The sequence below is a fragment of the Tamandua tetradactyla genome, chromosome 20 (genome assembly GCF_023851605.1).
Source record: "Tamandua tetradactyla isolate mTamTet1 chromosome 20, mTamTet1.pri, whole genome shotgun sequence".
In the NCBI taxonomy this organism is placed as follows: Eukaryota; Metazoa; Chordata; class Mammalia; order Pilosa; family Myrmecophagidae; genus Tamandua; species Tamandua tetradactyla.
This window is the reverse complement of record NC_135346.1, coordinates 18,207,362-18,232,105: the sequence shown is the minus strand read 5'-3', so window position 1 is coordinate 18,232,105 and position 24,744 is coordinate 18,207,362. Positions and strand designations below refer to the sequence as shown.

The following is a 24,744-nucleotide window of genomic DNA, read 5'->3' as shown; positions in this document are numbered from 1 at the left end:
GAGACAGAATTCATGATTCAGAAATAGTGAGTTAGGGCATTGAAACTAGAATACAATCCCAGGTCTCCTAACCCTTCAACTTTTCTCAAAATTATTTTTCATATCCTCTGTAAGTTGGCAATGGAGGTGGCAGAGGTGCAGACAGGGTAGAAGAATCACATACATTTAATTAAAATATAATAGAAGAGTGGGGAAAAAAACAGGTTCTTTATAGTTGGATTGAAACACAGAGGTCAAGGGCCACGGTGGCTCAGCAGGTAAGAGTGCTTGCCTGCCATGCCCGAGGACCTGGGTTCGATTCCCAGTGCCTGCCCATGTAAAAAAAAAAAAAAAAAAAAAAACTAATGGAAACACAGAGGTCAAAAAGCCACTAGTGAAAAGCTCTGGAAACAAGTGGCCTATGTACAAAGACTGACTTAGAACTACTATGAAAAGAGTGGGAAAAAATCCCCATATAACTGGTGACAACAAAACTCAGGAACAAAACAGCATGAAGAAATCAATAGGCTGAGCAAAATACTGCACAGAGATAAGAGGACCTGAATACCTGAAGGTCCCCATCAGAGCAGACAGGTCTCTGGACAGGTGCTGGGCTTCACTCAGAGAACTCTGGACCCTGCCCAGGGAAGGGTGGAGCTTGGGACACAGCTGGTCTCCAGTCAGAGAAAAGATCTACCCAACAGATTCTGCTGTCATGTCATGGTTCAATGGTTCTCATAGTCAAGATGCTTCCTTGTTGGTGGAAAGTTTAGGCTCTGGCTCTATGCTAACAAGGCTATTTACACCCTTGTAGGCAAAGAAAACGCAGCTGTTGAAGGAGCTGTCTATTGATGAAGAGCATACTGCCTCATCTTTTTTCTCAGTGGACTTTTATTCTTCTATGCTTTTTGGACATAGGAATAGGGGATGTTATTGTTTCCGATGCTCATTATCACTGGACATTAATCATCATCTCTGTATTCACAAAGAACTGTATAGTCATTTGTTTTCCTCAGTACAATTCTAGGGAATATGGATTTCCTAGAAGTAGAGCCTGAGACAAGATTCACGTCACATGATTTATTGAAGAATGCTCTCTGAAAAAAGAAAATAAGGAAGCAGAAAAGGGCAGGAAAGGATGTGGTCTCAGCTTTGTGACTGGCCTCAGCCTGCTCCCATGGGGATCAGGAGCTTGAATAGCACCAAAGGAGTTGATCCTTCCTTGAGATAAAAGGGCTGGCCTTTATATCCCCTCTGCTGAAAGCTGCAAAGGAGTATGAGAGGGGTCTGCCATCAACCAAGAGCAAATTTCCACAGAATGGAGCATCTGTGAGCCATTAGAACCCAATTCAGTAACTGGGGGATGGGTACACTAATCTGGTAGAAGCGATCTAGGCAGGGGACCAACAGCATCCACTATAGCTACCATTTCCTAGACAGAGAAAACAGATAACCATGAGGCATATTTGTTCAATGAGAGCCATTTCCCTGCCAGTCATTTCCTATACCTAGATTCTTCTGGGAATCCCATTTGCTGGTGGATGCAGAAGTGACAAGGTAAATCTCAACTAACCAAGCCAGACCTAGCATCTCCCCACAGTTTATCTTTCCTCTATCTCAGCAGGTACTACTTCTTGCCTTAAGAAAATAAGTCTGTGATTATTTGCAAGCTTCAGTCCTTGGTAAGTATTCTGCAGGCGACAGAAGGAGCATATGTAGGCTCCTATCCAGCTCAGGCTTTGAAGCTCTGAAGCAGAACCATTAACATTCTCTTCAGACCTCAGACAGTTTACTTCAGCCCTTGTTAGTCTCATCTTCTTTTCTCTTGACTGACTTTTTCATCAAGAGCAGCATCTTCCTTGTTCCTAGAATATTTTCTTCTCTTCAAAGAGCTCTAGGCTCCAGGGAAACCTATGACCAAGAGACTTGCCAGACATCTCTAGATTCCCAATGAAGAGGAGACTATGCTTACTCTGTAATTAAAAACTCAAGCACCCCAACCCCACCAGAGACGATCTCAGGATTAAGCAAAGGACAGATCAGAGGCTTCCCTTGGCTTCCTGTGCAGTCTGCAGAAGTTATGGGTGTGGTTATGGAGGATGCTATACTGCTAAGTGCCCCCAACCCACCTCTGCTGCTTATCCTGTCTGTATTTGGGCTATTTAGATAAAGGAAGCCAGCAGGGAGTCAAAAGCCATCCCTTTAGAGTAGGAATATACTTATTGCCCCTTCTCCATCCTGGAACTGAGAGAGATGGGAAGGACTGTCCATTTCACAGAAGGATTTTGTGGATCAGAGAGGGACAGAGGAATTTCCCAATGACAGCGCCATTCATGCCTCCATTATTCATTAAGAGCTGCTATATATCCAGAAACTAGGAAGAAATAATTTCAGGAAAACTTAAGTTCTACTAGCTCCAAAGTAAATTTTTTAAGCAGTTTTCAGATTTTAGTGAGAGAGATTCCAGAGCCTGCAATTCAGACACAGAAAAATAAGTTAGGCAGATGGTTGTTCAGCTTCACTATCCAAACCTTCTTAAGGCTGTCGTTTTTCACCAAGAACCTCTGGGTATATTCCTGTATCCTCCTCAAAGTCTTCCAGGAGTGAAGGGATTGTTCCATAGTCCCCCACTGCCAAGCACTAGGGTCTGTCCTCTCCACATCTTCCCTTCTTTTATATTCTACAGTTATCTCAACAAATAGCACTCACTCCTTACAAATGCTTCTGCAGTAATTCCAGAGAGGCATATGAAACAACCTCTGCAGAAGATCATATTTTACCACACTCCTTTGCAGACAGGCAACAGTCATGGCAGTGGGGCACAATCATTTGTATTCATTTTCCTGTCCCCTCAGGCCGCAGAGGTGCTAGACCCAGCCTCCCTCAGCACACCAGCCCAGGTGAGCCCAAAGGCACACAGAGAAGGGTTGCTACTCCATCTGCTGGCTTGACAGCAGCGTTAGCACACAGCCTTCAATTCTGAGTCAGGCAGACTCTGGCTCTGAACTGGTAGTCTAATGTATCTTTTCATTATCACAGAGTAAAGATATTTAGCCATGTTGTCAGAAGTGATGACATTTCTTCCTCTCACCTTAAACCCATAGGCCCAGATGGAAAACATGGAGCCAAAGATTACTGATTTCCCTAATAGGATCTGGGAAAGGAAGCCCCACTGTCTAATGGCTCTGATCTGAGGAAGAATTGCTTTGTGGCTGTAATAGGGACCTGCACATAACAAGAAGGCAGCTCCAAATCCAAGACGGTGAGAGAGTATTTTAGAAAAACACTGACAAATTAGGCATTTTCTTTTCTTCTTTCCATCAGGCCCTTCATCTACTTGCCATCTTTATGAAAATGTCTCCTTCTGCACATTACTTAATTATATCCCAGGGCTGTGATCTATCCAAAGTTATGTTTCTACTCACAATTTCTCATTTATCTGTCCATACAAGGCAAAGAAAAGAAGGGGGTATATTTTAGTTACTCCACTGCTAAAGCGAATATCATGCAATGGGTTGGCTTAAACAACGGGAATTTATTGACTCATGGTTTTGAAGCTAAGAGAAGTTCAAATCAAGGTATCATCAAGGCAATACTTTCTTCCCAGACAGGCATTCCGGGACTGGCTGTCAACTATCCTTGGTCCATGGGTCCTGTCACACAGCAGTGTGCATGGTGGCATCTCCTGGCCTCTTTCCTCTCTTCTGGTTCTTTCTGAATTTCAGCTTCTTGCTTCCTATGACTTTCTCTCTGCCTGAATTTCTTTCTCTTATAAAGGACTCCACTAATAGGATTAGACCCCTCCTGACCGAGTTGGGCCACACCTTAGCTGAAGTAACTTCACCAAAAAGTCCTACTTACAATGGGTTCATACCCACAAGAATGGATTAAGTTTAAGAGCATGTTTTTCTGGGATATACAGCTCCAGACCACCAAAGGGACATATCCCCATATTTTATATATAGGGGCAATTAAACTTCCTTGATAGAAGAGAGAAGGGGAGCAATGATATTGTCTACCCTTACTCAGAAATTAATTTCTTAGTTCCTGAAATCCCTTATTTGACTATAATAACTACACTGTGTTATCTGTAAGTCTCAACTGAGGCTCTAATATACAGTATTCATATCATACCAAAGTGAGGTGCCAATAAAGATGCAAATTTTCATAGAAAATAGTTATAAATCAGTTAAGGAACTCTAAAACCCTCACCCATATCTAGGGTCAAAAAGAAGTTGTTCGATAGTAAAAGATGTTTGGTTGTTTTTTTTTTACAAGTATTTATTTGGTAAGATGTGTTGGTATGCTGTGGATACAACCCAAAAGAAATGCTTGTGTTTCACCACAAGCCTAAAAATGGTTTTGAGGAAACCCCTCAGAGAGCATGAGATATGCCTCCTGAAGTTAAGGGGATAGAGCAGATTAATTACATCCCAAGAAATGTAGGGGCCATAATATGGACTGGCAGCTGCTCTGAAATGCCAGGATCTGCTCATAGACTCAAGAGCTTGTGTGGGCATGGAATCTGTTTCTCTCAGACCTCAGGTACATGTGAGTTGGAGAATGCCTTAGAAATCATCTTAGATCCTGTCAAATAGGGTTGTCAAGAGAACAAACTGGTCTTAACAGAAGAGAAACTTTGGTTAAGAGAAATGGACTGCTGAATTCTTAGAGGCTGTGTAGGTAGAAAGCAACTAGCAGAAGAGAGTGGAAATGCCAAGGTCAGGGAACCACAATAAGTGGAGAAGGTGGGGTGGGGAAAAAGGAGTGCAGATCTCTGAAGAACCCACAAAAATGCCCCAGGAGAAAGGAAGTTTTAAACACTGGCCACTCCCAGAGAGTGCAAAGCCAGCTTTAACACAGATGAGAACAATTACACTTATCACCTCTTACTTCTCTGTGCTCTAATACTGGAAGGGTTAGAAACCTCAGGAAAGAAAGAAGGCCCTCACTTCATTTTTGCCCTTGCAGCAGGCACCAGGTGGGGGAGGACAAAGAGCTCAATCTCGAAAAGAAATTGGAAATATTGACTACACATGGGCTGAACACTTCAAGTACCTGAGATGGTGTTTTACCATGTAAGGTGACTACAGGGCTTCCTAAATCCTACAAGAGATACAGAACAGTACTGGTACCAGAACAGAATTAGAGCCATCACTACCAAGAAGGCTTAAAGAGACAGTGAAAACCAAAAACAAAGTTTCTTTCATGCTTACACCCTATGACTCCTGCTTGTCATTGAACTGGTTGCAATTACAAAAGTTGTTCCTCTAACTTGATCTAAACGCATAAAAAAAACAACAAAAACCAACAAAGGCGTCATAACAGGAGGAGCTGCTGTCAGAGCTAATAGTTCTCCTTGGCTTAACAGCACTTTGATGTCCTCATGGAAAATAAGGCCTATGGCTTCAAGATGTACCCAGTTCTTCCCTTCCTTCTTAATTTTCTGGAGGATCCTCTACTTCCTCCTTTTGTTACCCTGTAGTATATACAACATTTCTTAGTAAAGATACTGTTAATAATTTCCTAAAGCTCCTTGTCCTGCTTTACATCTCGTCCCCTTGCATTCTGTCCATCTTTAGCGATAACACAGGCAGTCAGAGATCATTTCAACAGTGTTTCAGGGTCTTCTCTATGGTGGCACTTACTGCCATCTTTTCATTTTTACCTTCTTATTTTTTCCCTATAATCAGAGGAATTAAATATTCAGTTCACCCACAAACAAAATATTGTATAGAGAAAATTATATACATGGATTCTCTGCCCTCTAGGAATGCAATACTTAAGACAGCTAACATTAAACAACAAACATAAATGTATAAGTAGCAGCAAAGCAGCATTAAACTGTTAATTAATTAATTAAACATGAATGAACAGCAGGGTAAATGCATGATTGAGATGGCAAGCAGAGTCGGTCAGTCGGTGCATGCTTATTGAACATCTACTAGATGCCAGGCATTGGGATAGGTTCTGGCAATAAAATGGTGAACAAAACACTGTTCCTGAATATGTGAAGCTTTCAAAATACCAGAGAAGGAGATAATAAACAAATTTTTACTAAAATATAGTTTAATAAATATAAGTGTACAAAGTGCTGTGAAAGATAATATAGACTGGTCATTAGGAATCTAATCTGGTCTGAGGGTTAGAGAAGCTTGCCTACACAAGTGGCATTGGAAAGATAAGACAGGTTAGACAAAAGGCTGATGTGAAGAAGAGTATTCTAAGGAGAGGGAAGGCAGAAGCAACACATTCAAGGAACTGAAAGGTGGCCTGTGTGGCTGAAGTGCAACCATCAATCAAAAAAGAGAAAGGGGTCAAAGTGAGTAGGCTGAAGACATTATCAAGTTTGCAGCACTGGAAGGAATTTAAAAGGTCATTTAGTCCAACCACTTGGATGATGATGGAATCCTCTTTGCCCATTTCCTGTCACTGGAACACAATGAATAGAGGCTGGAAAGTGGTTGGCATAGGGTCACAGGAGGATGGTATAAAGGAGCAATTAAAGTATCCATGGAGCCCCAAAGGCCAAGACATGAGGATACTTGGTCCCATTTCTCTGACCCCAGATTATGGTTGGAGCTGCCCCTCTGATTGTCCTATTTTTGTGAAGACTCTCTCACATGGTCAGCTCAGAGGAGAAGCAGATAACCACAATTTGTGTTCACTAGCCAGCACTCAGTGGAAGGATAATTACTTTGAGCAGGTGTCAGGGAGGTTGATTTGTTCAAGAGGACCTGGCTAATGTGTGTTCACAACAAAGAAACTATTGTGGAGGGCCAAGCAAGGCAGTTTGCAAGCAAGCCAAAGGACAGCAAAACCTGTAACCACCACCCCGGGGAGCTCTGGCCCATTCACTCAGATAGGTGGAATTTGTTCATCATTATTAGGACAAATGCTTCTTCCTGAGTTGGAGGCAGGACAAGAGGGCTGCTACTCCTTGGTGATACAAACCAGTGAAACACCCACATTCTCATGGCAATGATGAAACTTGGGCCCTTCCTCACTTCATTTTCCTGCTATTCACTATCGGAAGGGCTGGGTATACTCAGGAAATGTCCCATACCCATGTCAATCATCTTCATTAATCAGCATTTAGTATGCACCCCACAGAACAGAAAGCCCTGTGGTGGCTCAGGATATAAGAAAGTAGAGATGTCTACCCTTGAGAAACTCACAAATCTAGATGAGGACAGTAGAAACATGTGCCAGAAGGTAGACAATAACTTCAGGTGCCAAATGGATGTACAGAGAGAGTAAAGCTATGGTTCCAGAGAGGTCTGGATCATGTGGAATGGGCTAACCCCAGCTTTCTGATGAGCTGGCCCTTGATCTAGGTGCCACACTGGAGTAGGTATAGTGAGAAGGTGGGAAAGCATGGGGGGATTAGAGGACCAGAGTTAGACCAGGGGCTTCTAACAAAAGGATGATATGCAATCAGGTTCAAAAGGCAAAGAAAGTCATGAAAGGCCCTAATGCAGGTTAAGGAGCTTTGATTTTATCTTGGAGATAGTGAGAAAACACTGAAGGTTTCTGGCAGGAGTTTTAGGATAATTAATCTGATTGGAATGTGCAGAATAATTTGAAGGAAGAGGAAAAAAGCAAGGAAGCCAGTTAGGAGATCAGCATGTGACAGGATTTGATAAAAATTTTTCTTCTCTTTTTTCTTTGCTGCACTGGAAGGCTAGAATACAGGTATTTCCCTTTACTTCCCATGGAAGTTTAAGGAAAAGGAAACAAAAGTTTTGCTTGTGCTAACAGAAGTTTGGTATTTAAAAGGCCATCAAAGACTACAGTACAACAAGAGAGAAGCTACTGCTTGAGGACATTGGCCTCAGTCATGATTCAGGGAGGAGCTTCATGCAGACTAGAAAGAGAATCCCCTAGGCTGGGGATGAGGAGGAGAAACAGGTTTGTAGGACCTGGAACCAGGGGAGCCAGGTTTTGCTCCCCAGTAGCACCTAAAGAGGAAGCAAGACCCTAGAGAGGACAGGCTGCATGGTGCATCTAGGAGACAGGACCCCAGGCACCAGGATTCACAGCCTCACAAAAAACTCCCGTGAGTTAAGGATGAAGAGCAGGTAGTCATTCTCTGGACCTGAAGGAATGGTGCAAATTATGGAGACAGCAGGAATCTCAGGGATATACAACTCAAAGTCCCCTGCAATGCCATGGTAAAGAATAAGATCCTGGAACCACAATTCAAGCCCACAGATGAGAAATAAATGAAATTAAATTTCCCACCAGTCAGATGGGATAGAAGCACATAATCGGAGGTTACCTTAATCTAAGAACAGAAATCAATATGATACTTCCTACACATATGAGCTTATAAACTGAGGGTTATACCTGCTATAATTGCTCAGTTCAAATGTGAAAGGATGAGAACTAGACTAGAATGATAGCAATGAGAAGACAAAGACACAAAAGTCCTAGAGATCATTTAAGGACTAAAGAATAAGACTTGATCTTTCCACGGTCTACAGAAAAATTCAGGACCCATTGAGAAGTTTCTCCTTGCCTCTGTCACTATCTAACCATAGGTACATCTACAAGGCACTCAAGTAAATACTTTATGAGTTAGTTTTAGCATCCATAAATTATGATGAAATGCAACTTTAAAAAGCTTTGTTCTCTCCCAAAGCTGTATGTTAGTGTTCAAGTGGACAGGGTAAACAAAATTTTAAAAGAGGATGCAATTTATCATAGTTTCTTCACTTTGTGTCAGATATAGTGGGTATTAACAATACAGGATTAATAAACTCTGTTACTATCCTTGAGATGCTCACAGTCTAGTGGGAGAAATGACATTAAACTCCCCTGTGATGGGTTATAATGGAGATGGGGATAAATGCTCTAGAAGCGCAGAGGACCAATGACAAACTCTGGCCCAGAAAACTAGAGAAGGGTTCACAGAAAAGTTGACATTAAAGTGGGTTTTACAAGATGAGTTCAGGAGCTAGACATTTACATAACAATAACATGAATATTCCACATAGTGGGAACAGTATGCCCAAGTCATGGAGGCATTAAAAAAAAAAAAAAAAAAAAGGTGAGTTTGGGGTGGGAGAAGGATGGAGGGATGTAAAAAGAGTTGGTAGATGGGCAAAGGACTCGAACAGATATTTCTCCAAAAAGGTTATACAAATGGCTAATAAGTACATGAAAAGAAGCTGAATATCAGTAGCTATTAGGCAAATGCAAATCAACTTTTGTTAAAAAAACAGAACATAAATGCCAGTGAGGATGCAGAGAAACAGGAACCCTCACGCATTGATGGTAGGAATGTAAATGGTGCAGTTGCTGTGGAAAACTGTTTCGCAGTTCCACAAAAGATCAAACATAGAATTACCTTTTGCAACTCCACTTCTACATATATTCCCAAAAGAATTGAAAACAGGGAGTCAAATAGATATTAGTACACCAATGTTGTTCATAGCAGCATTATTCACAATAGCCAAAAGAAACAACCCAAGTGCCATCAACAGATGAATGGATAAACAAATTGTGGCATATACACAAAGTGGAATATTATTTAGCCGTTAAAAGGGATAAAGTTCCGATACCTGCTACCACAAGGATGAACCTTGAAGACATCATGTTGAGTGAAATAAGCCAAATGCAAAGAGACAATTATTGGATGAGTTCCCTTATGTGAAATCATACTTAGAATAAGCAAATACATAGAGACAGAGAATGACAGGTTACCAGGGACTGGGGGTAGGGATGGAATAGGGAGTTATCGTTTAATGAGTTCAGAGTTTCTGTTCGGGGTGTTAAAAAAGTTATGGTAATGCATGATGGTATTGTTAGCACAATATTGTGAATGTAATTAATAGCACTCAATTGTATACATGATAGGTGGCTAAAATGGGAAATTTTGTATGCTATTAAAAGAAAAAATGTTAATTAAAAAATAAAAAAGCAGGGGGAGGGGCCAAGATGGCACTTAGCAATGTGCACATTTTAGTTCATCCTCCAGAACTACTATTAAATAACCAGAAACGGTAGAGAACAGCTCCCGGAGCCACATCAGTGACCGGACACACAGCGTACCCCAGTCTGGACCAGCTGGACTGGCTGCAAGCCTCCCCCAAACCGTGAGTTCCCCAAGTGGTGGTGGCCGGCACCCGGCACCCCTCCCCCACAAGCAGCTTCCCAGAGGGAAAGGAAAGAGACACTAAACCTGGTCAAGGGGGAGGTCGCTCATTGGGCTCATGGAAAAAGAGGAAAGGGGAGGAAACGGAGGTTTTAGTGGCTGTGTTTCTACGGAGACTTGGCAGCCCCTGGATTCAGCAGCGGGACTACTCAGGCTGCAACTGCCCCAGGCATAGGCAGCAATGGGCTGCCTTCAGGGCTGTCTCCCACCTGTGCCTTCCCCAGGGGAGGGGTGAAACCCAACTCAGGTGGAATCCCTCTCTCAAGGAATTCAGACCCCAGGGCTTGGCAGTTTGAAGCCATTAAAACCAGCCTACAACCTCTCCTCTGTCTCCAACAAGCCCCCAGCAGGGAGAGTCTGCCAAAGTTAAAGGTACTGCATCATCTTTTGCTGGTGTGACCCACAGGCAGACGCACCACATACTGGGCAGGTTAAGAAAAACAGAGCCAAGAGACTTCACAGGAAAGTCTTTCAGCCTGCTGGGTCTCACCCTCAGAGAAAACTGACGCAGGTGACTCCTTCCCCCTGATAGGAGGCCAGTTTAGTCCGAGAAAACCCGGCTGGAGTCTATAATACCTATGTAGACCCTCCTAAGGGTGAGGAGGGAAAAGGCACCATACAAGCAGGGCAAGAAACAAGAAAACTAGAACTGAAAAATTATCCTCTGTTAAACAAAACCTAAGCTAGCGGTCCGGAAAAAGCTGAACTGAAGGTCAAAGAACAGATAGACAACAAATTGATATAGCAAGAAAACCCTAGGTAAGAGAAGTGAAAGCAATCTCCAGAATAAACTAATTAAGGTAATTAAATGCCTAGACGCCAGCAAAAAATAACAAATCACACTAGGAAAATTGAAGATATGGCCCAGTCAAAGGAACAAACCAATAGCTCAAATGAGATACAAGAGCTGAAACAACTAATTCAGAATATACGAACAGACATGGAAAACCTCATCAAAAACCAAATCAATGAATTGAGGGAGGATATGAAGAAGGCAAGGAATGAACAAAAAGAAGAAATGGAACTCATGGGGATGAAAGGTACAGTAGAAGAGATGAAAAAAAACAATGGAAACCTACGATGGTAGATTTCAAGAGACAGAGGTTAGGATTAGTGAACTGGAGGACGAAACATCTGAAATCCGACAAGATACAGAAACTATAGGGAAAAAAATGGAAAAATATGAGCAGGGACTCAGGGAACTAAATGATAATATGAAGCGCACAAATATATGTGTTGTGGGTGTCCCAGAAGGAGAAGAGAAGGGAAAAGGAGGAGAAAAACTAATGGAAGAAATTATCACTGAAAATTTCCCAACTCTTATGAAAGACCTAAAATTGCAGATCCAAGAAGTGCAGCATACCCCAAAGAAAATAGATCCAAATAGACGTTCTCCAAGACACTTACTAGTCAGAATGTCAGAGGTCAAAGAGAAAGAGAGGATCTTGAAACCAGCACGAGACAAGCAATGCATCACATACAAGGGAAACACAACAAGACTATGTGTAGATTCCTTAGCAGAAACCATGGAGGCAAGAAGATCGTGGGATGATATATTTAAATTACTAAAAGAGAAAAACTGCCAACCAAGAATTCTATACCCAGCAAAACTGCCCTTCAATAACGAGGGAGAAATTAAAACATTTCCAGACAAAAAATCACTGAGAGAATTTGTGACCAAGAGACCAGCTCTGCAAGAAATACTAAAGGGAGCACTAGAGACAGAAATGAAAAGACAGAAGAGAGAGTGTAGAAAGAAGGAAAATTAGATATGACATATAAAATACAAAAGGCAAAATGGTAGAGGAAAGTACTACCCAAACAGTAGTAACACTAAATGTTAATGGATTGAACTCCCCAATCAAAAGACATAGACTGGCAGAATGGATTAAAAAACAGGATCCTTCTATATGCTATCTACAGGAAACACATCATAGACCCAAAGATAAACATAGGTTGAAAACGAAAGGTTGGGAAAAGATATTTCATGCAAATAACAACCAGAAAAGAGCAGGAGTAGCTATACTAATATCCAACAAATCAGACTACAAATGTAAAACAGTTAAAAGAGACAAAGAAGGATACTATGTACTAATAAAAGGAACAATCCAACATGAAGACATAACAATAATAAATATTTATGCACCAAACCAGAATGCCCCAAAATACATGAGGCAAACACTGCAAACACTGAAAGGGGAAATAGACATATCTACCATAATAGCTGGAGACTTCAATTCCCCACTCTCATCAATGGACAGAACATCTAGACAGAGGATCAATAAAGAAACAGAGAATTTGAATATTACAATAAATGAGCTAGACTTAACAGACATTTATAGGACATTACACCCCACAACAGGAGGATACACATTTTTCTCAAGCGTTCATGGATCATTCTCAAAGATAGACCATATGCTGAGTCACAAAGCAAGTCTCAACAAATTTAAAAAGATTGAAATCATACAAAACACTTTCTCAGATCATAAGGGAATAAAGTTGGGAATCAATAACAGGCAAAGTGCCAGAAAATTCACAAATATGTGGAGGCTCAACAACACACTCTTAAACAACCAGTGGGTCAAAGAAGAAATTACAAGAGAAATGAGTAAATATCTCGAGGCAAGTGAAAACGAAAACACAACATATCAAAACTCATGGGACGCAGCAAAGGCAGTGCTAAGAGGGAAATTTATTGCCCTAAATGCCTATATCAAAAAAGAAGAAAGGGCAAAAATGCAGGAATTAACTGTTCACTTGGAAGAACTGGAGAAACAACAGCAAACTAACCCCAAAGCAAGCAAAAGGAAAGAAATAACAAAGATTAGAGCAGAAATAAATGAAACTGAGAACATGAAAACAATTGAGAAAATCAGTAAAACCAGAAGTTGGTTCTATGAGAAAATCAATAAGATTGATGGGCCCTTAGCAAGACTGAGAAAAAGAAGAAGACAGAGGATGCAAATAAATAAGATCAGAAATGGAAGAGGAGACATAACTACTGACCCCAAGAAATAAAGGAGGTAATAACAGGATACTTTGAACAACTTTATGCCCCAAAATACAACAATGTAGATGAAATGGACAAGTTCCTAGAAAGGCATGAACAACCAACTTTGACTAGAGAAGAAATAGATGACCTCAACAAACCAATCACAAGTAAAGAGATTGAATTAGTCATTCAAAAGCTCCCTAAAAAGAAAAGTCCAGGACCAGACAGCTTCACATGTGAATTCTATCAAACATTCCAGAAGGAATTAGTACCAACTCTCCTCAAACTCTTCAAAATAATCGAAGTGGAGGGAAAACTACCTAATTCATTCTATGAAGCCAACATCACCCTCATACCAAAACCAGGCAAAGATATTACAAAAAAAGAAAACTACAGGCCAATCTCTCTAATGAATATAGATGTAAAAATCCTCCACAAAATTCTAGCAAATCGAATCCAGCAACACATTAAAGGAATTATACATCATGACCAAGTAGGATTCATCCCAGGTATGCAAGGAGGGTTCAACATAAGAATCAATTAATGTAATACACCATATCAACAAATCAAAGCAGAAAAATCGCATGATCATCTCAATTGATGCAGAGAAGGCATTTGACAAAATTCAACATCCTTTCCTGTTGAAAACACTTCAAAGGATAGGAATACAAGGGAATTTCCTTAAAATGATAAAGGGAATATATGAAAAACCCGCAGCTAATATCATCCTTAATGGGGAAACACTGAAAACTTTCCCCCTAAGATCAGGAACAAGACAAGGATGTCCACTATCACCACTGTTATTCAACATTGTGTTGGAAGTTCTAGCCAGAGCAATTAGACAAGAAAAAGAAATACAAGACATCAAAATTGGAAAGGAAGAAGTAAAACTATCACTGTTTGCAGATGATATGATACTATATGTCGAAAACCCTGAAAAATCCACAGCAAAACTACTAGAGCTAATAAACGAGCACAGCAAAGTGGCAGGTTACAAGATCAACATTCAAAAATCTGTGCTGTTTCTATACACTAGTAATGAACAATATGAGGGGGAAATCAAGAAACGAATTCCATTTACAACTGCAACTAAAAGAATAAAATACTTAGGAATAAATTTAACTAAAGAGACAAAAGACCTATACAAAGAAAACTATAAGAAACTGTTCAAAGAAATCACAGAAGACCTAAATAGATGGAAGGGCATACTGTGTTCATGGATTGGAAGACTAAATATAGTTAAGATGTCAATTCTACCTAAATTGATTTACAGATTCAACGCAATACCGATCAAAATCCCAACAACTTGCTTTTCAGAAATAGAAAAACCAATAAGCAAATTTATCTGGAAGGGCAGGGTGCCCCGAATTGCTAAAAGTATCTTGAGGAAAAAAAACAAAGCAGGAGGTCTCATGCTGCCTGACTTTAAGGCATATTATGAAGCCACAGTGGTCAAAACAGCAGGGTACTGGCATAAAGATAGATATATTGACCAATGGAATCAAATAGAGTATTCAGATATAGACCCTCTCATCTATGAACATTTGATCTTTGATAAGGCAGTCAAGCCAACTCACCTGGGACAGAACAGTCTCTTCAATAAATGGTGCCTAGAGAACTGGATGTCCATGTGCAAAAGAATGAAAGAGGACCCATATCTCACACCCTACACAAAAGTTAACTCAAAATGGATCAAAGATCTAAACATCAGGTCTAAGACCATAAAATAGTTAGAGGAAAATGTAGGGAAATATCTTATGAATCTTATAATTGGAGGCAGTTTTACAGACCTTACACCTAAAGCAAGAGCACTGAAGAAATAAATAAATAAATGGGAGCTCCTCAAAATTAAACACTTTTGTGCAGCAAAGAACTTCATCAAGAAAGTGAAAAGACAGCCTACACAATGGGAGACAATATTTGGAAATGACATATCAGATAAAGGTCTAGTATCCAGAATTTATAAAGAGATTGTTCAACTCAACAACAAAAAGACAGCCAATCCAATTACAAAATGGGAAAAAGACTTGAACAGACACTTCTCAGAATAAGAAATACAAATGGCCAAAAGGCACATGAAGAGATGTTCAACGTCCCTGGCCATTAGAGAAATGCAAATCAAAACCACAATGAGATATCACCTCACACCAACCAGAATGGCCATTATCAACAAAACAGAAAATGACAAGTGCTGGAGAGGATGTGGAGAAAGAGGCACACTTATTCGCTGTTGGTGGGAATGTCAAATGGTGCAACCACTGTGGAAGGCAGTTTGGCGGTTCCTCGAAAAGCTGAATATAGAATTGCCATATGACCCAGCAATACCATTGCTAGGTATCTACTCAGAGGATACAAGGGCAAAGACACAAACGGACATTTGCACACCAATGCTTACAGCAGCATTATTTACAATTGCAAAGAGATGGAAACAGCCAAAATATCCATCAACAGACGAGTGACTAAACAAACTGTGGTATATACATATGATGGAATATTATGCAGCTTTAAGACAGAATAAACTTATGAAGTATGTAACAACATGGATGGACCTTGAGAACATTATGCTGAGTGAGACTAGCCAAAAACTAAAGGACAAATACTGTATGGTCCCACTGATGTGAACGGACATTAGTGAATAAACTTGGAATATTTTGTTCATAACAGAGACCATTAGGAGATAGAAATAGGGTAAGATATTGGGTAATTGGAGCTGAAGGGATACAGACTGTGCAACAGGACTGGATATAAAAACTCAGAAATGGACAGCACAATACTACCTAACTGTAATATAATTATGTTAAAACACTGAATGAAGCTGCATGTGAGAATGATAGAAGGAGGAGGGCTGGGGACATAAATGAAATCCAAAAGAAAGATAGATGTTAAAGACTGAGATGGTATAATCTAGGAATGTCTAGAGTGTATAATAATAGTGAAATATACAAGGTACAATTTTAAAAATGTTTTTGTATGAGGAAGAACAAAGGAATATCATTATTGCAGGGTACTGAAAATAGATGGTAATTAATATTTTAAAATGTCACCTTCTGTTAAGACTAAAGCAAAAAATGTTTGTTACAAAATTTATATTTTGACTAGTGCATTTCCTAATATAACTTATGTAGATAGTTTGATTGAACACCGTAAGTACATGGAATCTCAGGTAGGATATGAGATTTTGCTGGTTTGTCCAGAGTAATGCCCTGATGAATCCCAGAGTGATTCGATCAGTGAGTGGAAAAGTATCTGCAAAGCCCCCTTCGGGGAGTGGTGAGAACGGGGAGAAATTCAGCTTCCCCAAGTTGAATTCTTGATATTCTCACAAGCAGTGTGGACAACCAAAGCTATAGGCTGAGCCCCCAGTCTTGGGGTTTGCTCATATGAAACTTAACCCCGCAAAGGATAGGTCAAGTCTACTTAAAATTTAGGCCTAAGAGTCATCCCCAAGAGAGCCTCTTTTGTTGCTCAGATGTGGCCCCTCTCTCCAGCCAACACAACGAGCAGTCTCACCACCCTACCCCTCTCTACGTGGGACATGACTCCCAGGGGTGTGGACCTTCCTGGCAATGTGGGACAGAGATCTTGGAATGAACGGAGACTCAGCATCAAGGGACTGAGAAAAACCCTAGAAGGAGCTGAGAGTTAGCATCAAGGGATTGAGAAAACCTTCTCGACCAAAAGGGAGAAGAGGGAAATGAGACAAAGTGTCAATGGCTGAGAAATTCCAAACAGACTGGAGAGGTTATCCTGGAGGTTATTCTTATGCATCAAGTAGACATCATCTTGTTATTCAAGATGTAATGGAGAGGCTGGAGAGAACTGCCTGAAAATGTAGAGCTGTGTTCCAGTAGCCAAGCTTCTTGAGGATGACTGAATAATGGTACAGCTGTCACAATGTGACTGTGTGATTGTGAAAACCTTGTGTCTGATAGTCCTTTTATCTACGTTGTCAACAAAGGAGTAGAACATATGGAATAAAAATGAATAATAGGGGGAACAAATGCTAAAATAAATTTAGTTTAAATGCTAGTGATCAATGAAAGCGAGGGGTAAGGGGTAAGGTAGGTATAATCTTTTTTTTTTTTCTTTCCTGTGTTCGTTTTATTTCTTTTTCTATTGTCTTTTTATTTCTTTTTCTGAATTAATGCAAATGTTCTAAGAAATGACAAATATGCAACTAAGTGATGATATTGTGAATTACTGATTATGTATTTATTTTATGTTGTTTCTTTATTTTTTTAATTAATAAATAAATTTTTAAAAATTACGTTAGAAAAAAATAAAAAAGGAGTTTGCAAGAAATGAGCCTCTCAAGATTTTCACAAGACTAATTAAATTACAAAACGTATACAAGTGATTTTTGCAAATTCACAAATAGGTAAGGAGCTGAGAGGTGGTATTCACAGGATTAAGGGGATTATCACAACAAAAATGAAAACATGATTACATTCAGTGAAAAAGATGTTTTGCCTGGAATTGGCCTGTGTGGGTTTGAAACTGCTATGTACCCAAGAAAAGCCATGTTCTGTAATCCTCATTTAATACTGCTGGAAGGAATTCTTTTGGTTGTTTCCAGGCAGATGGGACCCACCCAAATGTGGGTGGTACCTTTTGATTAGGTTCCAAGGAGAAGTGTCTCCACCCATTCAAGGTAAGGTTGCTTACCAGAGTCCTTCAGAGGGAATCATTTGGAAGATTTAGAGCTCACACAGCCAGAGACCTTTGGAGATGAAGAAAGAGAATGCCCCTGGGGAATGTGTTTGAAAATAGAAGCCAGAGATCCAGCAGATGCCAGTCATGTGCCTTCCTAGCTGACAGGTGTTCCAGACCCATAGGCCTTTCTTGAACCAAAGTATCTCTCTCTGGAAGCCTTAGTTTGGGCATTTTTATAGCCTTAAAGTTGTAAACTTGCAACTCAAGAAATTCCCTTTTTTTTGTAGTTTCATCGTTTATGTTTTTAATGTCATAGAAATAAATAACACTGACTAAATATATAAATATAATACATTAGATTATGCTAATATTTATGTCTTTTTATACATAATTTAAGTTGTAACTGACATTGGAAATATTTTAAAGGTTATTTACATTCACATTGCCCGTGTTATGCTTTTTAAAGTTTATATACATCAAATGTATATTTTTGGTTTAGCATAAGCTACTACTGAAATTTTTTTGGCATTTTGCTCATAAAGAATTTTTAAGGAATGGTAACTTCTCAAAGATTGTGAAAAAATATACTTTTACATTTAAAATTTTTAAAAAACAAAAAGAATATATCCTTCATGTGGTTTTTAGCCATTTATATTTGCTCTTTGGAAAAATGTCTTTGCCCACTTTATAATTGGGGTTTTGTTCTTTTGTAATTGAATTGTACAATTTCTTTATGTACGCAGGATTACAAGCCTTTATCCAATATGTGGTTTCTAAATATTTTCTCCCATTGAGTTGGCTGCCTCTTCACTTTTTTGACAAATGTCTTTGAGGCACAGAAGCTTTTGATTTTAAGAAGTTCCCTTTGATCATTTTTTTCTTTTGTTGCTTGTGCTTTGGGTATAAAGTTTAAGAAGCTATCTTCTATTACTAGGTCTTGAAGATGTTTTCTATATTTTCTTCTAGGAGTTTCATGGAACTGGCTCTTATATTTAGGTCTTTAATCCATTTTATATTAATTTTTGTACAGGGTATAAGGCAGGGGTTCTCTTTCATTCTTTTGTCTGTGGATATCCAGTTCTCCCATGCCCAAGAAATTTCCTTTTTAAAGGACATTCTATTTCCGGTATATTGCATTCTGGCAACTTTAACAAACTAAAATATGGCCCCTACAATCTTTAATCAAGGGTAGGCCACCCACACAATAAACACAGGAGGGATAGCCACTCATATATTCACCTCAAAAGGACTTTTGAGACATACCAAAGAGAGGAAGTCTCTTGTCACCTGCAGTGTGGCCCTGTGCTGGAGACCACAAAGAGTTATAAGGATACTTATCTACCCTCAGAATACTAACAGCCTCTGGAAAAACTTTTCCTCTGTTTCCTCCTTGAGAATTTCTCATCAAACGCATTAGCACTGGGCGGGCAACAGTGGCTCAACAGCAGAATTCTCACCTGCCATACTGGAAACCTGGGTTCGATTCCCAGAGCCTGCCCATGCAGAAAAAAAAGCACTAGCACCTTTTCTTTCCTCAATAACTTCTAATTTCATAGCCTTCTTCACCTACCAACTGAGCAAACACCTAAATTTAATATCCATATTTTAGAAGTCTGGATAAAGCCTGGAGGGCCATGTCCACACTGCACAGCTTCGAGCATTCCTGTTCCAGGGATCACTTCACTATAGGTCCTATTCCTTTCCTGCCTTTGCCCTCTGAAGAATAAGGCAGTGTGGAAGAGGGCTACACTTGCCTAGCAGGATCAGTATACCTTTAATTCATAGCAACTTCATGTAAAATATGGCACAATAAGAAAATACCCCCCAAAACTCAACAGGGTTTTTTCTAATAACGTGCCTCAAGATTTACTGAATGTCTGAATCCCATTTTCAGCACATTAAAGACCTGAATTGCAAATCTACAGGTTATATGTTTTGTGATATATTTCTGATAGAATTCAGAGATCAGGGAAGAAATATATATTATTGATAGATGCTTGAGTGTAAAGAAAACTGACATCAACTAAGAAAAAAAAAAGTAATTTGGATTTAATCTTCAAATAGAAAGTGCATTTGATTTTGAAAAACAATCATCAAGACTCACATTTCTGTGTTTAACAACCACCTTGAAATTGGTCTGCCTCAAAGGACAGCACAATTCTGGGTATGAACGATTTATGACCTTCATGAACTTGGCAACTGCATCAGTTTCCTAAACCTGGTACCTAACACTACCTGCATGTTAAATGAAGATTTATGCTTTATAAAACTTACCTCATTATGCAGCGGTACATGAATTGTCTTATACGTGCAGTCTATAACTCCTAAGACAGATGAGAAGGCAGCTATGTCACAGAATTTATGGCTCCTTCTTGCTAAAGCTTAAGTTTTGGAGAAAAACTAAAAAAATAACTAGCCCTTTGAAGAAAAACAGCTTTAGCTAACCATTACACTCACAAATGATGAAATAGCTATAGCCCATCATTACATCTTACATGAACAAAGAGGCTAACGGCAAAAGTCACTTTAATCACAGCACTGAACTATGTCCATATTTTGAATGCTACAGTAATAGAAGGAACCTAAGTGACACTTTGGAAATATCAAACACTCTATCCACTCAACTTTTTCTCCAGTTTGGTGTCTGAATCCTCTTGCTGAGATTTCTCATCAAGTGGCCCAGCCAGACCTGTAGAAGTGGACTTCAGAGGAGACAATTCAATACCTGTTGGGTCCAGTGGCTTCCCGTGTGCACTCACAAAGTGAAGGAAAGAAAATGTTGAATTGAATTCTGAAATGCAGCTTGTTTTCAGAGATATTATAGAGATGCAGCAAATCTTTCCTAATATCCTGCAAAAATATGAGAGTACAGAAGAGTCAATGGAATAAACTCACATATATCTCAAAAAAGAGTAAGACTACACAGTCAACCATTAAAAATGACAGGTATACAAGACCACACGGACATGTAGAAATCTTTAAATAAGATACTGCTAAGCAAAAAAAGCAGAACATGGAAATGGTAAGCACATTTATGGGCTGGAAAAACATAAACTGACAGAAAAAAATGGTGTTTGATTCTTACAGTTTTCATTCATATAAAGTGAAAAACAGTGAAGCTCTAAGTAACTTATTTTCAAATTTCCCTATCAATCAGGAAATAGACATATTGAAATACTTGTTGATTGTCCTGAATCCGAGAAGCACCCCTGTTCTCTCCCTGTTTGCTACAGAGCTCTCTAACAGTGTTCCACCTTCCATGGTATTTGAAAGTATACAACATAAGCTTTCTTTTCCACAGAAGAAAGTAAAATTATTGTCAGTCCTCAAATAGGAGTAGGGATATTACTTGAAAAAAGGGAATGTGGGGAACCACTTACAACTTTAACAGATTTCTAAATATACCTTTTAGGGTTATTGTTCTGTACTATTTTACTTATTCACTTGATTTCTGAACATGTTTGGGATTTGCCTAGTTTTAACTTTGTGCCCAATCACACCTTATATCTGCCTGTCCCAGTGTGGTTGGTCTAACCCATGGAACTGATATTCTACTCACAAAATGGTGCCGTATGGCAAGAGAGCAATTTCAAAGAACCGCAAAATAGGCAACATGAAAAGCGAAGCCTCTTTGGGAACTGGGAGTATATCTAGAGCACAAAAGATGCACACACTCCAAAGAAGAATTGCTTTTGGGTTCAGGGATATGGCTACTGGTTCTCAATAAACTGCCTGTTGGCACTAAGACACTCAAACATAGATGCTGTTCTCCAAGACAACAGGTGTACTCTTGACTGCCTTTAACCCAGAGAATGACTTCCCTAGCTTAGGCCAGGCAGGCATGATATAAAGGGAACAAGAGAGAAGCACCCACCCCACCCCACATACACATAGGACCTGGGCCAGAGTCACCTTCCTTCTGGGAAGCCACTCAAAGCTGCAGAGTACAGGCAGGGTGGCCTCACCCACAGTCTCTGTAATTCGCCAAGTTTTGAAACAATCATTACGTTATGGTGGAAAACAAAGAGATGTTCGTGAGACCCTCAATAGCTATCATCTCCCAAACCCTCCTCTCCCTGGAAGAAGTGGTCCCAGGGTTCTTTCCATGTAAATCAGCTTGCATCAAGTCATGTCACACCTACACAGCTCCCCTGCCACCACCACCACCACAATGGAACAAGGATTTGGTACCTAAACCAAGGTCTAGGTCTATGAGCTAAACTTGACATAAGAACTCAGCTCAGCTGAGGCATTCATACCTGATGGCATAATTCAAACCATACAGTGAAAAGTAGCAAAGATAGTACAAGCAGCCCAGGGGATATATTGAATACCGGAAAGAAACATTAAAATGTCTGCTATCTTTTTCAGTTTTATTTCCTATTTTTGAATATGTTTAATAACATTTATCACGTATTAGGACCATATACATTTATATATAGTTGATAAATACATAAGTATTTACAGTTTTTAAATAGATAAATGTACACATATATAGTTTATATATATATATGTACGTTTATATACATACATATATTTATAAACGTACATATATAGTTTATAAATATATAAATGTACACATAAGGGGGGTGTATGCACAAATTTTTCCTAATAAGGATGTGTAATGAAAATTTTGGAGACAAGAAGACACCATGGTACTTGGGGTGTTTCTAAATAAGGTGTGATCCTTAATCTCAGGACCTTAGAAGGCCACAGAGAAAGAAGCCATGGGGAGTAGGCAGAAGCTGAAAACCAGTGAAACCTGAAAGAGAAAGAAGATGCTGCTATGTACATTGACATGTGACTGAAAAGCCAAGGAACTCCGAAGATTGCTGGCCAGCCAGCAGACACTAATCCTGGGAGGAAGCATGCCTTCTAGCCTCTGAAACAGCAAGTCAAAAAATTGCTGTTGTTAGGCTAGCTCCTTGTATGATGTATGTTACAGCAGCTGGGAAACTAAGACACTGTTTTTGAGAGGAAGGCAGATTAACTGGCCATTATAGCTTCCACTGTGGCCTGACCAAAGCGAAGGAACCACCCTCCCGGAAATCTGCCTCAGTGGTTATTGAGACAATGCCTATACTTCTCTAATTATCCTTCCATTAAATCACAGCCTAAAGAAATTTGGGCATTTCCTCTTCTAATAGGTGGGGGACCAGGATGAGGAAACTCGGAAACCAAGAGCCCTCACCTAGAGAGTGCATATAATTCAAAAGAACTGAAAAGACAGTTGACATGATTTCAGTAATCATGTATCTTAAGGAATGAGGATGAAATCAGAGGAAGAGTATATATGCCAGAGTTGTCTGCAAGAATTTGAAACAGATCCTGTGCTGACTGAACATTTAATCTGAAATTATGTGGGTGATTTCTCAAAAGCATACTATTTTAGTTTCCTCATCACTAAACCAAATACCATAAATGGCTTGGCGTAAACAACGGGAATTTATTGGCTCACGGATTTGAGGCTAAGAGAAGTCGAAATCAAAGTATCATCAAGGTGATGCTTTATTCCTGAAGACTGGCGTTCTGGAGCTGGCTGCTGGTCATTTTTGAACCTTGGTTCTTCTGTCACATGGCAATGCACATTGGCAACCTCTCCCTTCTGTCGCCTGTTCTGTTGAATTTCAGTTTCTGACTTTCAATGTCTCTCTCTCTCTCTCTCTCTCTCTCTCTCTCTCTCTCTCTCTCTCTCTCTCTCTCTCTCTCTCTCTCTCTCTCTCTCCCTCCCTCCCTCCCTCCCTCCCTCCCTCCCTCCCTCCCTCCCTCTCTCTCTCTCTCTCTCTCTCTGAATCTCATTTTGCTTATAAAGGACTCCAGTATTAGGATTAAGATTCATCCTGAGTTGGGCCACACCTTAACTGAAGCAACCTTATCAAAACGTCCTATTTACAATGGGTTTACACTCACAAGAATGGATTAAGTTTAAGAACATGTTTTTCTGAGGCACATAGCTCCAAACCATCATACATATAAAGTTAAAAAAAAATTTACTTGCTGTATAACCTTAGGACTTTAATGATTCTCCTTGTTCCTCACCTGTTAATTGAAAAGTTAGACTTGAAATAATATCCACAGTCCTTTCTGTGTTTCTAGAACTAAATTGAGGTTCAACTCCCGGTTTAGTGTCCTTTTCACTATACCACACTGGTCAAGAATAAGTTAAAATTCTGGCCATTTAAATTAGAAAAATTCATATAAGGCTCCTACATCCTTAAGAATTAAATACTATATGGATCCTCATGAAGAGCAAATCTCTACTTTTATCAGCCCTACTGCCTCCCCAAATAGGTGCTTCCTGCATAGGGTCCTTGACCTATCCAATACCTAATTGTTTCCCAACCCTGAATGAAAATCCAGAGCAAAGTTAACTAGATGCCTTCTAAGCTGTACAATGAGACCACATTACCACTGGGATATAAACATCCTATCTAATCAAAGTGGCATCTTATTTTAATTTCATTGCTACCTTAATTTTCTTTCAGGGTCATCCTCTATTTCTCTTCCATCAGAAAGAGTACAGGTTACCAGGCATTCAATAAAATGAAGCCTGCTAATTGTCACTCCCCCTGGGGACAGGGACAACACTTGACATAAATATTTCCTCTGCTTCACTGGGGCAAGCTCTGCTGGACCAGGCTGAGTGGAGCAACACTGTGTAATGTACTCCAACATAGAGCAGCTAATGCCGAAAAGGAAAAGTAGGGATTGCATTCTGAGATCTGTTGCAGATACATGAAAAATTCCAGGGAGAACAAAAGTGACAAATCCCTGCAACATGCGACATTTTTATTTCCTGAAGATGGAAGGAGCCACAGCATGATATTCATCTCCGGGGAGACTGAATAAAATCTCTTCTGAGTCACTAATTTAAAGAGACTCTGCTTTAAAAATACAAACTTGACCTTATGAGTTATTTTATAGATTGAACTTCCTTTATAGTTGTTCTGGAATGAAATTA

General features: G+C 39.7%; 1 long non-coding RNA gene across 2 annotated transcripts in view; it reads right to left on the bottom strand.

Moving 5' to 3' along the window:
* Positions 1–24,744, bottom strand: part of LOC143665025 (uncharacterized) — a 143,935-nt gene that overhangs the window by 117,101 nt on the left and 2,090 nt on the right. For both annotated transcript variants that reach the window (XR_013166713.1, XR_013166712.1), the window contains exon 2: positions 20,509–20,633. This is a non-coding gene — a long non-coding RNA (uncharacterized LOC143665025). The remainder of the gene's footprint in view (positions 1–20,508; positions 20,634–24,744) is intronic.